Genomic DNA, 14,579 nt, shown 5'->3' with positions numbered 1-14,579 from the left:
AAAGTCATATTAAGTCACTGCGGAAGTTTAGGTTACAAAAGACCACACACATATGGAATCTCACTGGAGTCCATACGGTGAAAGCAATCTTGAAAAAGAAGTTTGTTGGGTAGGCAAGGTGGCTTACGCCTGTAATGGCAGCACTCTGTGAAGCCAAGGCAGGTGGATCATTTGAGGTCAGGAGTTTGAGACCAGCTTGGCCAATATGGCAAAACCCCATCTCTACTAAAAATACAAAAATTAGCCGGGCACAGTGGCAGACTTCTGTAATCCCAGCTACTCAGGAGGCTGAGGCAGGAGAATCGTTTGAACCTGGGAGGTGGAGGTTGTGGTGGTGAGCCGAGATCATGCCATTGCCCTCTGGTCTGGGCAACAGCGAGACTTAGTCTCAAAAAAAAAAAAAAAAAGATTGTTGGAGAATTCACACTTTGTAATGTCAAAAGTTACTAGCCTGTAATCCCAACAATTCGGGAGGCTGACTCAGGAAAACTGCTTGAGTCCAGGAGTTTGAGACCAGCTTGGGCAACTTAAGGAGACTTCATCTCATCTCTACAAAAAATAAAAATAAAAAATAGCTCGGCATGGTGGTGCATAGCTGTAGTCCCAGCTACTCAGGAGCTGAGGTAGGAGGGATCCCTTGAGCCCAGGAAGTTGACCCTGCAGTGAGCTGTGATCGCACCATTGCACTCCAGCCTGGGCAACAGAGTGAGACCCTGTCTCAAGAAAAAAGCAGAAAAAATAGTATTACAAAGCTATAGTAATCAAAACAACGTGGTATAGGCATAACTAGACATGAAGACCATTGTTATAACATAGAGACCCCAGAAATAAACCCTCACAGATATAATCAAATGGCTTTTCACAGTGATGCCAACAACCTTCAATGGAGAAAGGGCAGTTTTAATTTTCTTGCTGGGCTACATTCCCAGGAGGTTAGGCATTCTTAGTCACAGGAAGAGATAGGAGGTTGGCACAAAATACAGGTCATAAAGACCTTGCTGGTAAAACAGGATGTGGTAAAGAACCTGGTCAAGTTCTATCAAATCTAAGATGTTGACAAATGTGACCTCTGGTCATCCTCACTGCTAATTATAGGTTAATTATAATGCACTAGCATGCTAAAAGACAGTCCCATCAGCTCCATGACTTCGTACAAATGTCACAGCAATGTTTGGAAGTTTACCTAGATAGTCTAAAAGGGAAGGATGCTAGGTTCCAGAAAATCTCTGCCCCTTTCCTGAAAAACTTCTGGACACCCCACCCCTTATTTAGCATATAATCAATAAATAACCATAGGTATACTCAATGGAGCAGCGCATAGGAAAGGAGACCAGACTCCTTTCCGTTAACAATACCATCATGATCCAGTAATCCCACTACTGAGTATATTTCCAAAGGAAATTACGTCAGTATCTTGAAGAGATATCTGCAATCCCACGTTCATTGCAAACTTCTTAGAACATAATAGACAAGATATGGAAATAACCTAAATATTCCTGGACATTTAGGAATGAAGAAAATGTGATATATACACGTGAATATTATTTAGCCTAAAAAAGAGAAGGAAATCTTGTATAATCTCACATATATGTGGGCTCTGACATAACCACATAGCCCTTGACTCATAGAAGCAAAGAAGAGAATGTTGGCCAGGGGCGGTGGCTCACGCCTGCAATCCCAGCACTTTGGGAGGCTGAGGTGGGTGGATCACGAGGTCAGGAGTTCGAGAACAGCCTGGCCAACATGGTAAAACTACGTCTCTTCTAACAATACAAAAATTAGCCAGGCATGGTGGTGGGCGCCTATAATCCTAGCTACTCAGGAGGCTGAAGCACAAAAATCCCTTGTACCCAGGAGGCAGAGGCTGCAGGGAGCCAAGATCCTGCCACTGCACTCCAGCCTGGGTGCAGAACGAGACTCCATCTGAAAAAAAAAGAAAAAAAAATTTGGTTGCCAGGGAATGGGAGAATGAGGAGAGACTGGGGAGACGTTAGTCAAAGGGTATAAACTTTCAATTACAAGATGAAAAAATTCAGGGATTTAGGCCGGGCGCGGTGGCTCAAGCCTGTAATCCCAGCACTTTGGGAGGCCGAGACGGGCGGATCACGAGGTCAGGAGATCGAGACCATCCTGGCTAACACGGTGAAACCCCGTCTCTATTAAGAAATACAGAAAACTAGCCGGGTGAGGTGGCGGGCGCCTGTGGTCCCAGCTACTCGGGAGGCTGAGGCCGGAGAATGGCGTGAACCCGGGAGGCAGAGTTTGCAGTGAGCTGAGATCCGGCCACTGCACTCCAGCCTGGGTGACAGAGCGAGACTCCGTCTCAAAAAAAAACAAAAAAACAAAAACAAAAACAAAAAGAAAAAATTCAGGGATTTAAATGTGCAGCATGGAGATTTTAGTTAACAATACTGTATTGTCCGGCTGGGCGGTGGCTCACGCCTATAATCCCAGCACTTTTGGAGGCTGAGGTGGGGGGAATCAAGAGATCAAGACCATCGTGGCCAACATGGTGAAAGCCCGCCTCTACTGAAAATACAAAAAATTAGCCCAGTGTGGTGGTGTGCACCTGTAATCTCAGCTACTCAGGAGGCTGAGGCAGGAGAATCTCTTGAATCCGGGAGGCAGAGGTTGCAGTAAACCGAGATCACGCCATTGAACTCCACCCTGGTGACAGAGTAAGACTCCGACTTAAAAAAAAAAAAAAAAAAAATCAAAAAAACCACCTGTGTCATATACTTGGAATTTGCTAAGAAAGTAGTTTTTTTTTTTTTTTTTTTTTTTTTTTTTTGAGACGGAGTCTCACTCTGCCGCCCAGGCTGGAGTGCAATGGCCGGATCTCGGCTCACTGCAAGCTTCGCCTCCCGGGTTCACGCCATTCTCCTGCCTCAGCCTCCCGAGTAGCTGGGACTACAGGCGCCCGCCACCGCACCCGGCTAGTTTTTTGTATTTTTTAGTAGAGACGGGGTTTCACCGTGTTAGCCAGGATGGTTTCGATCTCCTGACCTCGTGATCCGCCCGTCTCGGCCTCCCAAAGTGCTGGGATTACAGGCTTGAGCCACCGCGCCCGGCCAGAAAGTAGTTTTTAAGTGTTCTCAACACAGTAAAAAAGGTAACTGTGAAGTGATGGATGCATAAATTAGTATGATAGTGGTAATCATTTCACAATGTTTATACAAAACATCACATTGCACACTTTATACAGTTTTTATTTGTCAATGATTGATCAATAAATCTTGTGGTGGGAGGTGGGGGAGAAGTGTTAGCAGAAAAACTGGATATAGACATGCATAAGAAGGGAGTTAGACCCTAACCTTATACCATATATAAAATGAACTTAAAATGGATCAAGGCCGGGCACGGTGGTCCACGCCTGTAATCCCAGCACTTTGAGACGCCGAGGCAGGTGAATCACAAGGTGAGGAGTTCAAGACCAGCCTGGCCAATATGGTGAAACCCCGCCTCTACTAAAAATACAAAAATTAACCGGGTGTGGTGGAGGGCACCTGTAATCTCAGCTACTCTTGAGGCTGAGGCAGGAGAATTGCTTGAACCGGGGAGGCGGAGGTTGCAGTGAGCTGAGATAGCGCCTTGCACTCCAACCTGGGCAACAAGAGCAAAACTTCGTCTAAAAAAAAAAAGGATCAAGAGCACTTTCCTTGCCTAATGCAGCCATGGCCTGTGGTCCCAAGAGGCATCTGAAGGGGGTAGCAGCTCCAAAGCATTGAATGTTGCATAAATTGACCAGTGTGTTTGTTCCTCATCCATCCACCGGTCCCCACAAGTTGAGAAAGTGTCTCCCCCTCATCATTTTCCTAAGGAACAGACCTAAGTATGCCCTGACAGGAGATGAAGTAAAGAAGATTTTCATGCAGCCGTTCGTTAAGATCGATGGCAAGGTCTGAACTGATATACCCCACTGGATTCATGGATGTTATCAACATTGACAAGATGGGAGAGAATTTCCATCTGACCTGTGACACCAAGGGTCACTTTGCTGTACAACGTACTACACCTGAGGAAGTCAAGTACAAGTTTTGCAAACTGAGAAGAATCTTTGTGGGCACAAAAGGAATCCCTCATCTGCTGACTCATGATGCTCACGCCATCTGCTACCCTGATCCCTGTATCAAGGTGAATGATACCATTCAGATTGATTTGGAGACTGGCAAGATTACTGATTTCATCAAGATTGACACTGGTGGCCGGGCGCGGTGGCTCAAGCCTGTAATCCCAGCACTCTGGGAGGCCGAGATGGGCGGATCACGAGGTCAGGAGATCGAGACCATCCTGGCTAACACGGTGAAACCCCGTCTCTACTAAAAAAATACAAAAAACTAGCTGGGCGAGGTGGCGGGCGCCTGTAGTCCCAGCTACTCGGGAGGCTGAGGCAGAAGAATGGCGTGAACCCGGGAGGCGGAGCTTGCAGTGAGCTGAGATCCGGCCACTGCACTCCAACCTGGCGACAGAGCGAGACTCCGTCTCAAAAAAAAAAAAAAAAAAAAGATTGACACTGGTAACCTGTGTATGCTGACTGGAAGTGGTAACCTGGGAAGAATGGACATGATCAACAACAGAGTAGCACCCTCGATCTTTCAACGTGGTTCACGTGAAAGATGCCAATGGCAACAGCTTTGCCACTCTACTTTCCAACATTTTTGTCACTGGCAAGGGCCACAGACCACGGATTTCTCTTCCCCAAGGAAAGGGTATCCGCCTCACCATTGCAGAAGAGATAGACAAAAGACTGGTGGCCAAACAGAGTCTTGAGTGGATGAAATGGTCCCCGAGTGACATTTTAGATCTTCATATGTAATTTAAAATAATGTGGCATGGCTGGGCACAGTGGCTCACTCCTGTAATCCCAGCACTTTGGGAGGCCGAGGTGGGTGGATCACGAGGTCAGGCGTTCAAGACCAGCCTGACCAACATGGTGAAGTCCTGTCCCTACTAAAAAGAAATACAAAAAGTAGCCAGGCGTGGTGGCATGCGCCTGTAATCTCAGCACTTTGGGAGGCCGAGGTGGGTGGATCACGAGGTCAGGTGTTCAAGACCAGCCTGACCAACATGGTGAAGCCCTGTCTTTACTAAAAAGAAATACAAAAAGTAGCCGGGCATGGTGGCGTGCACCTGTAATCCCAGCTACTCAGGAGGCTGAGGCAGGAGAATCACTTGAACCTGGAATGCAGAGGTTGCAGCGAGCTGAGATCGTGCCACTGCACTCCAGCCTGGGTGACAGAGCAAGCCTCTGTCTTAATAATAATGTGGCGGCCGGGCGCGGTGGCTCAAGCCTGTAATCCCAGCACTTTGGGAGGCCGAGGCGGGTGGATCACGAGGTCAGGAGATCGAGACCATCCTGGCTAACATGGTGAAACCCCGTCTCTACTAAAAATACAAAAAAAAAACTAGCCGGGCGTGGTGGCGGGCGCCTGTAGTCCCAGCTACTCGGAGGCTGAGGCGGGAGAATGGCGTGAACCCGGGAGGCGGAGCTTGCAGTGAGCCGAGATCGCGCCACTGCACTCCAGCCTGGGCGACACAGCGAGACACCGTCTCAAAAAAAAAAAAAAAAAAAAAAATAATAATAATAATAATAATGTGGCATGATTTTTTAAAAATGGATCAAAAACCTAAGTGTAGTGTAAGAGCTAGAGCTGGAAAACTATTAGAAGGAAACATAGGTGAGAAAGCTTCATGATACTGGAATTGGAAATGACTTCTTAGTTATGTCATCAACCATACAGGCAACACAAGAAAAATTATGAGTTAAACCGGCCGGGCGCGGTGGCTCAAGCCTGTAATCTCAGCACTTTGGGAGGCCAAGACGGGCGGATCACGAGGTCAGGAGATCGAGACCATCCTGGCTGACACGGTGAAACCCTGTCTCTACTAAAAAATACAAAAAACTAGCCGGGCGAGGTGGCGGGCGCCTGTAGTCCCCGCTACTCGGGAGGCTGAGGCAGGAGAATGGCGTAAACCCGGGAGGCGGAGCTTGCGGTGAGCCGAGATCTGGCCACTACACTCCAGCCTGGGCGACAGAGCGAGACTCCGTCTCAAAAAAAAAAAAAAAAAAAAAAAAAAAAGAAAAATTATGAGTTAAACCTAATCAATACAAATTTTGTGCTTCAAAGCATAATAACAAGAGAGTGGAAAGACAATCTACAAATGGGAGAAAATATTTGCAAGTCCTGTATCTGACTGGAGACAAATATTCAGAGTTTCTTTTTAAAATTTCTAGAACCCAAGAGTAACAACAACAAAACTCAATTCAAATACAGAAAAAGGACTTGAATAGTATCACCAAAGAAGATACACAGATGGCCAATAAGCACAGGAAATGATGCTCACGAAAAGATGCTCAACATCACTAAACATCATGAAAATGAAAACCAAAACCTTGCTGGATGTGATGTCTCACACCTGTAATCCCAGCACTTTGGGAGGCTCAGGGCAGGGGATTCCTTGAGACTAGGAGTTCAAGACCAGCCTGGGCATATGGTGAGATTTCATCTTTACAAAAAAATTTTTTTAAGTCAGCCAAGCATGGTGGTGGCATGCACTTGTAATCCCTGCTACTTGAGAGGCTAAGGTGGGAGGATTACCTGAGTTCAGTAGGTTAAGGACTGCAGTGATCCATGATCATGTCACTGCGTTCCAGCCTAGACAACAGAGTGAGACCCTATCTCAAACAAACAAACAAAAAAATTAAACAGAATTATCATATGATCCAGACATTCCACTTTGGCATATATATCCAAAAGTGTTGAGAGCAGGTGCTCAAAGAAATATTTGTACACCAATGTTTATCTCACTAGTATTCACAATAGCCAATCCCTGCCCAACTGCAATTTTAACACACTTGATTGTTTGAAACATAGCCTGAACGAGCTTATTTTTAGCCATTTCAAGTGTACCTTCTTTGAAAACCCCATCCCCCTGCTGTCCTACAGAGCTTTTTATTTTTTATTTGTTTTGTTTTTGGTTTTGGTTTTTTGTTTGTTTGTTTTTTTGAGACGGAGTCTCACTCTGTTGCCCAGGCTGGAGTGCAGTGGCAAGATCTCAACTCACTGCAACTTCCGGCTCCCAGCTTCGAGTGATTCTCCTGCCTCAGCTTTCTGAGTCGCTGGGATTACAGGCGCACGCCACCATGCCTGGCTAATTTTTGTATTTTTTAGTAGAGATGGGGTTTCACCATTTTGGTCAGGCTGGTCTCAAACACCTGTCCTCGTAATCTGCCCCGCTGCTCTCCCAAAGTGCTGGGATTATAGGTGTGAGCCACCTCGCCGGCCCTTCAGAGTTTTTTAACTGGAAGATATGCTGCCAGTCTGGTGAGTATCATCATTTAGTTATTTATAAGCACCCTCTTTGATTCCCTTTCTCCTCTGGGAGTCTCTCTTCCTTTCCACCCTTTCTGAGAAGCGACCCACAGGTAGAAGCCTGTGAATACTCTCTTGCTGTTTGCTCCCTCCCCCACTGCTAACCTGTCAAAGCACATCCCAAGTAAAGCTTGTATGCTATTGCTGCCTTGTAGTTACATCTTTTTCCTTACTCATCCAAGAAATAACTTGAACACCTTACATACATGTATGGTTTTATTTTTCACATTTAGATCACTAGTCCATTTGGAGTATATTGTTGTATATGCTGTGAAGTATAGATTTAATTTCATCTTTTCTCTGATGGCTAACCAACTGTCTTAGACTTTACATTACAAATGGCATTTTTTAGTCTATCGATCTGAAACAACACTTTTTTTTTTTTAAACGGAGTTTCACTCTTGTTGCCCAGGCTAGAGTGCAATGGCGCAATCTCGGCTCACTACAACCTCTGCTTCCTGGGTTGAAGCAATTCTCCTGCCTCAGCCTCCCGAGTAGGTGGGATTACAGGCACGTGACACCACACCCGGTTACTTTTGTATTTTTAGTAGAGACGGGGTTTCTCCATGTTGGTCAGGCTGGTCTCGAACTCCCGACCTCAGGTGATTCGCCCACCTCGGCCTCTCAAAGTACTGGGATTACAAGTGTGAGCCACTGTGCCAAGCCTATTTTTTGTATTTTTAGTAGAGACGAGGTTTCACCATGTTGGCCAGGCTGGTTTTGAACTCCTGATCTCAAGCGATCCTCCTGCCTTGACTTACCAAAGTGCTAGTATTACAGGGGTGAGCTACCACACCCAGCAAAATACCACATTTATGAACCAAATTTCTACATGTTCTTGGGTCTATTTATAGATATTTTATTAGTCTGTTTCTGCTTCATGCACTAGTACCACATAGTTTTAATTATAGAGACTTTATAGTATTTTTTTATTTATTTTAAAATAATTTAATTCTTTGTCTTGGGTGAAAACTGTCAATAGTATGTTTTAATATCTGTTGCTCATCAGTGCTTTTGTTTTTGTTTTCTTTCTTTCTTTTTTTTTTTTTTTTTAACACAGTCTCCCTCTGTCCCAGGCTGGGGTGCAATGGCGTGATCTCAGCTCACTGCAACCTCCGCCTCCCGGGTTCAAGTGATTATCCTGCCTCAGCCTCCCGAGTAGTTGGGACTACAGGTGTGTGCCACCATGACCAGCTAATTTTTGTATTTTTAGTAGAGACACGGTTTCACCATGTTGGCCAGGATGGTCTTGATCTCCTGACCTTGTGATCTGCCTGCCTCAGCCTCCCAAAGTGCTGTGATTACAGGCATGAGCCACAGTGCCCGGCCTTGTTTTTGTTTTCTTGCTTATTATCAGATTTTCTTCTTCCATATAAACTTTTAGTATCAATGTACCTAACTCCAGAAAAAGTTTTGGTATTTTAATTGGGATTATGTTACATTTCTGAATAAACTTGGGGAGAATGTCTGGTATTAGTGCTATTTTACAACGTAGGAAATATGGTCCTGGCCCATGTGGTAAGATCAGAAAAATAACAATAGAAATACATATTTTCTTTTTTTTTTTTTTTTTTTTTTTGAGACGGAGTCTCGCTCTGTCACCCAGGCTGGAGTGCAGTGGCCGGATCTCAGCTCACTGCAAGCTCCGCCTCCCGGGTTCACGCCATTCTCCGGCCTCAGCCTCCCAAGTAGCTGGGACTACAGGCGCCCGCCACCTCGCCCAGCTAGTTTTTTGTATTTCTTAATAGAGACGGGGTTTCACCGTGTTAGCCAGGATGGTCTCGATCTCCTGACCTCGTGATCCGCCCGTCTCGGCCTCCCAAAGCGCTGGGATTACAGGCTTGAGCCACCGCGCCTGGCCAAAAAAAGGAATTTTTTTAAAAAAAGTTTTTGCTGTGTTGCTCAGGCTGGTCTCCAACTCCTGGCCTCAAACGATCCTCCCATATTGGCCTCCCAAAGTGCTGGGATTACAGGCATGAGCCAACGTGCCCAGCCAGAAATACATACTTGATGAGGACAAAAAAAAAATCAAGATTTATATAGAAAAGTATTATTTGATTGAAAATGTGGCCATGCGCAGTTGCTCATGCCTATTGTAGGGAAAAGAGATCAGACTGTTACTGTGTCTATGTAGAAAAGGAAGACATAAGAAACTCCATTTTGATCTGTACCCTGAACAATTGTTTTGCCTTGAATGCTGTTAATCTGTAACTTTAGCTCCAACCTTGTGCTCACAGAAACATATACTCGGAGGCTGAGGCAGGAGAATGGCCTGAACCTGGGAGGCTGGAGTGCAGTGGCGCGATCTCGGCTCACTGCAAGCTCCGCCTCCCAGGTTCAGGCCATTCTCCTGCCTCAGCCTCCGAGTAGCTGGGACTACAGGCGCCCGCCACCACGCCCGGCTAGTTTTTTGTATTTTTAGTAGAGACGGGGTTTCACCATGTTAGCCAGGATGGTCTCGATCTCCTGACCTCGTGATCCGCCCGCCTCGGCCTCCCAAAGTGCTGGGATTACAGACTTGAGCCACCGCGCCCGGCAGAAACATATTTTGTATGGAATCGAGGTTTAAGGGATCTAGGGCTGTGCAGGATGTACCTTGTTAACAGTATGTTTACAGGCAGTATGCTGGGTAAAAGTCATCGCCATTCTCCATTCTCGATTAACCAGGGGCACCATGCACTGCGAAAAGCCACAGGGACCTCTGCCAAAGCCGGGTATTGTGCAACATTTCTCCCCACTGAGACAGCCTGAGATATGGCCTCGTGGGACGGGAAAGACCTGACTGTCCCCCAGCTTGACATCCATGAAGGGTCTGTGCTGAGGAGGATTAGTAAAAGAGGAAGGCCTCCGTCTCCTGCATGCCCCTGGGAATGGAATGACTTGGTATAAAACTCGATTGTACATTTGTTCTATTCTGAGATAGGAGAAAACTGCGTTGTGGATAGAGGCGAGACATGCTGGTGGCAACGCTGCTCTGTTATTCTTTACTACACTGAGATATTTGGGTGGAGAGAAGCATAAATCTGGCCTACGTGCCCATCCAGGCATAGTACCTTCCCTTGAACGTATTTGTGACACAGATTCCTTTGCTCACATGTTTTCTTGCTGACCTTCTCCCCACTATCACCCTATTCTCCTCCCGCATTCCCCTTGCTGAGATAGTGAAAATGGTAATCAATAAATACTGAGGGAACTGAGAGACCAGTGCTGGTGCGGGTCCTCCAGATGCTGAGTGCCGGTCCCCTGGGTCCATTGTTCTTTCTCTATACTTTGTGTCTTATTTATTTTCTCAGTCTCTTGTCCCACCTGACGAGAAACACCCACAGGTGTGTAGGGGCTGGCCCCCTTCACCTATACTCCCAGCGTCCTGCCTGGCTGAGTTACGCAAATCACAAGGTCAGGAGTTTGAGACCAGCCTGGCCAACATGGTGAAACACCCTCTCTACTAAAAATAGAAAACATTAGCTGGGTGTAGTGGCAGCCACCTGTAATCCCAGCTACTTGGGAGGCTGAGGCAGGAGAATCGCTTGCACCCCGGAGACGGAGGTTGCAGTGAGCTGAGATCGCACCACTGCTCCAGCCCGGGCGACAGAGTGAGACTTCGTCTCAAAAAAAAAAAAAAAAAAAGTAAAAAGAAAACACAATGGAAACAGGAGGTTCTACAAAATAAAGAATGAAAAAATATGCTGGGTGCGGTGGCTCACGCCTGTAATCCCAGCACTTTGGGAGGCCGAGGCGGGTGGATCACAAGGTCAGGAGATTGAGACCATCCTGGCTAACACAGTGAAACCCTGTATCTACTAAAAACACAAAAAAATTAGCCTGGTGTGGTGGCGGGCACCTGTAGTCCCAGGTATTCGGGAGGCTGAGGCAGGAGAATGGCGTGAACCCGGGAGGCGGAGCTTGCAGTGAGACGAGACTGCACCATTGCACTCCAGCCTGGTGGACAGAGGGAGACTCCGTCTGAAAAGGAAAAAAAAAAAAGAAAAAGTAAAGGCACACAGAAAGAATGACTGAATAGAAGAGATAGACCATGCCATTCACTGGTCTATCACTGGCAGGTTTATCAATATAGAAGATTCATGGAAAGGCTCCAGGAACATGAGGAGTGGCATACAAAAAAGCTTTACATAGACACACACACACACACACACACATTTTTTGAGACCAAGTCTCGCTCTTGTCCCCCAGACTGGAGTGCAGTGGCACAATCTCGGCTCACCGCAACCTCCGCCTCCCGAGTTCAAGCGATTCTCCTGCTTCAGCCTCCTGAGTAGCTGAGATTACAGGCGCCCGCCACCACACCCAGCTAATTTTTGTATTTTTAGTAGAGATGGGGTTTCACCATGTTGGCCAGGCAGGTGTCAAACTCCCGACCTCAGGTGATCCGCCCGCCTCGGCCTCCCAAAGTGCGGGGATTACAGGCATGAGCCACGGCGCCTGGCCATATATATATATTTTAATAGAGACAGGGTCCAGCCGAGTGCGGGCCTGGGCAACAAGAGCGAAACTCTGTCTCAAAAAAAGAAAAAAAAAGACACAGTCTTGCTATTTTGCTCAGGCTGGTCTGGAACTCTTGGATTCAAGCTATCCACCTGCCTCCCAAAGTGCTGGAAGGCCACCGAGCCCGCCTGGGATTAGCTTTGGAGGAGCATCCTCTGGGGTGCGTCCTATCCCCCATCCCCGCCCTTCCAGCCCTTCTGGCCACCTGAAAGGCGGGCTAGGCCGGCTCCCACCTCTAAATCGCCCCCAAGTACGGGCCCCACCCCTCGCCCACAGTTCCCTCCAGAGGCCCGGTTCTAACCTCATCTTTTTCTCTGATCCTGTTTCTGCATCCCGCTCCCTGAGCCAACCCCAGGCCCGTCCGCACCCACGATTAAGGAAACTAGAATTTCTGTGTTCGATCAGGTCCTACGTGGCTGAAACTTAAGTCCAGGAGCCCCACCCGGCCGGAGGCTCGGAGCGGAAGTGACGTCAGCGCGCCACCGCCATCTTTGCCGGCTGTGGTTCCGCATGGTCAGTGCCATTTCGCCTTTATCCTGGTGGAATCCACTCGGCCTGTGGTGAGTTCCACCTGCTTGGGGGTCCTGGAGCTAGCAGGGGGGCGGCAAAGGAAGGACTGGGCGCGGTCGCCCAGGAGCCTCTCGGATCCGCCTTGTTTCACTGGCCGTCGGCCCTCCCGGTGCGGCTTCTGGCCAGTTCCGAGAGGCCGCACACTCCGTCTATCCCCGTCAGGAGCCCCGTCGGGAAGTGAGTCTGTCCCGCCTCCGCGGGGTGTTTTCTTGAGTGCTTTCATCCGCTGTGCTCCCCTCTTGAAAAGCTTGGAAAGCAACCTTTGTGAGTTTTTTTCTTTCCGAAAGGAAAAGGATTTCTATCGTTCTAGTGAGGTTGGCTCTGGCGCCGCAACGTCCCGCGTCCGGAACCTGGCTTTTCGGGCGTGTACCTGGTGAGCACCGGCAGAAAAATGGTTTCAAGAGGGCTGTGACTTCCATTCATTTGCTAAAAAATATCTGAGAATCTGGCGTTGTCTTGATGTCCTTTACTTTTTTTTTTTTCTTTTGGAGTCTTATTCTGTCACCCACACTGGAGTGCGGTGGCACGATGTTGGCTCACTGCAACTTTCACCTCACGGGTTCAAGTGATTGTTAGATACGAGCTTTAAATTTTTTTCTAAAGAATCAGTATGTCACTATGTTTAATTCTTTGCCATCTACTTTTAAACTTCCCCGTAAAGCAACCTTTTTCCATCACCTGCTCCACCCTGACTCATTCTGGTTACCTGCTCCAGCCAGACTCATTTCTATTATCTGCTCCGCCCTGACTCATTTTCCACCCTGACTCATTCCAATTTACTGCTCTGTTACAACCATTTTTCCCACCAAGCCATTCACCCCGTCACTCTCTTTAAATTAGCTAATCGGAATTAGTTTAACCTGTGGGGTCTAACCCTAGCCATAGGGGAACGACACACCGGCAGGGGCCACATTCCTCAAGAGTAAGAACCCGTTCCCCTCCCTTGTCCTGGTGTGCGCTCACCATTGCTCCATCTGTGAGGGCACACCCTTGTATAGAAGGAAATTGCCTTGCTGAGAAAAGAAAATTTTATATTCGAGTACTATTTTTTTTTGTGGCACTGAAACTTTATTTATAACATGATTCACCTGCCACAGCCTCCTAGTAGCTGGGATTCTGGGCGTGCACCACCACACCCAGCTAATTTTTTATATTTTTGGTAGAGACGGTGTTTCACCATGTTGGCCAGGCTGGTCTCAAGCTGCTGACCTCAAGTGATCCACTCGCCACTTATTTTTGACACATTACATTCAGCTGGAAAAAACGTATAGTTGTTTAGAGTGTGCCTATTTTTGTATGTAAATATGAACACATGTAGACTGTAAGCCTTTAGTTTTTTATTTTTATTTTCTTGCAGGTTATTTTTTTTCTAGTTGTTACCAGCTGCAAGCCTTTCTACTTAAGAAAGCCCGGCCAGACGCAGTGGCTCACACCTGTAATTGTAGCACTTTGGGAGGCAGAGGCAGGCAGATCACCTGAGGTCAGGATTTCAAGACCAGCCTGGCCAACATGGTAAAACCCTGTCTCTACTAAAAATACAAAAATTAGCTGGGCGTGGTGGCGGGCCCCTGTAATCCCAGCTGTTGGAGATAAAAAAATAAAATGCTTGGTGCTGCAAAGTGAAACCAGCACTCAGGCAAAAGTTTTCTCAGCAACGCAATTTACTGCTATAGAAGGGTGAGTCTCATGGATGGAGCGATGGCGAGAGTACACTGCATAAGGGAGGGGAAGGGGTTTTCATTTCTAAGACAGGGTCCCTACCTCTGTGTCACTCCCCCATGGGTTAGGGTCGGACCGCACAATCTAAACTGACCCTATTGAATATTTTCCCCAAATAAGGAAGGGTAGGGTGATGTGTGAGTCACGATGGTGGGACGTGCGGTTTCGAGAGTGGAATAGGTGCAGAATGGGTAGCCAAGGGAACAGAGGTGAGTTATTGATTAGAGCGGACAGGAAGGTTGTTTACAGTAACTAGAGGCAAAGAGGCATGGAGAACAGGAAAGCTGAGTTTGAGAACAAAGAACAAGGAAGTTAACAGGCTGAACTTTTGAAGAGAAATTCAGAGAAATATATTGTATCTTACATAGCTACTCCAGAGGCTGAGGCAGGAGAATCGCTTGAACCCGGGAGGCG

At 47.2% G+C, this 14,579-nt stretch overlaps 1 pseudogene; it reads left to right on the top strand.

Moving 5' to 3' along the window:
- Positions 1-3,674: 3,674 nt before the first annotated feature.
- LOC112612885 lies at positions 3,675-12,823 on the top strand (annotated as a pseudogene).
- The last annotated feature ends 1,756 nt before the right edge of the window (positions 12,824-14,579 follow it).

Source organism: Theropithecus gelada, chromosome 19, assembly GCF_003255815.1.
Source record: "Theropithecus gelada isolate Dixy chromosome 19, Tgel_1.0, whole genome shotgun sequence".
Classification (NCBI taxonomy): Eukaryota; Metazoa; Chordata; class Mammalia; order Primates; family Cercopithecidae; genus Theropithecus; species Theropithecus gelada.
This window is presented reverse-complemented; position numbering and strand designations above follow the sequence as displayed.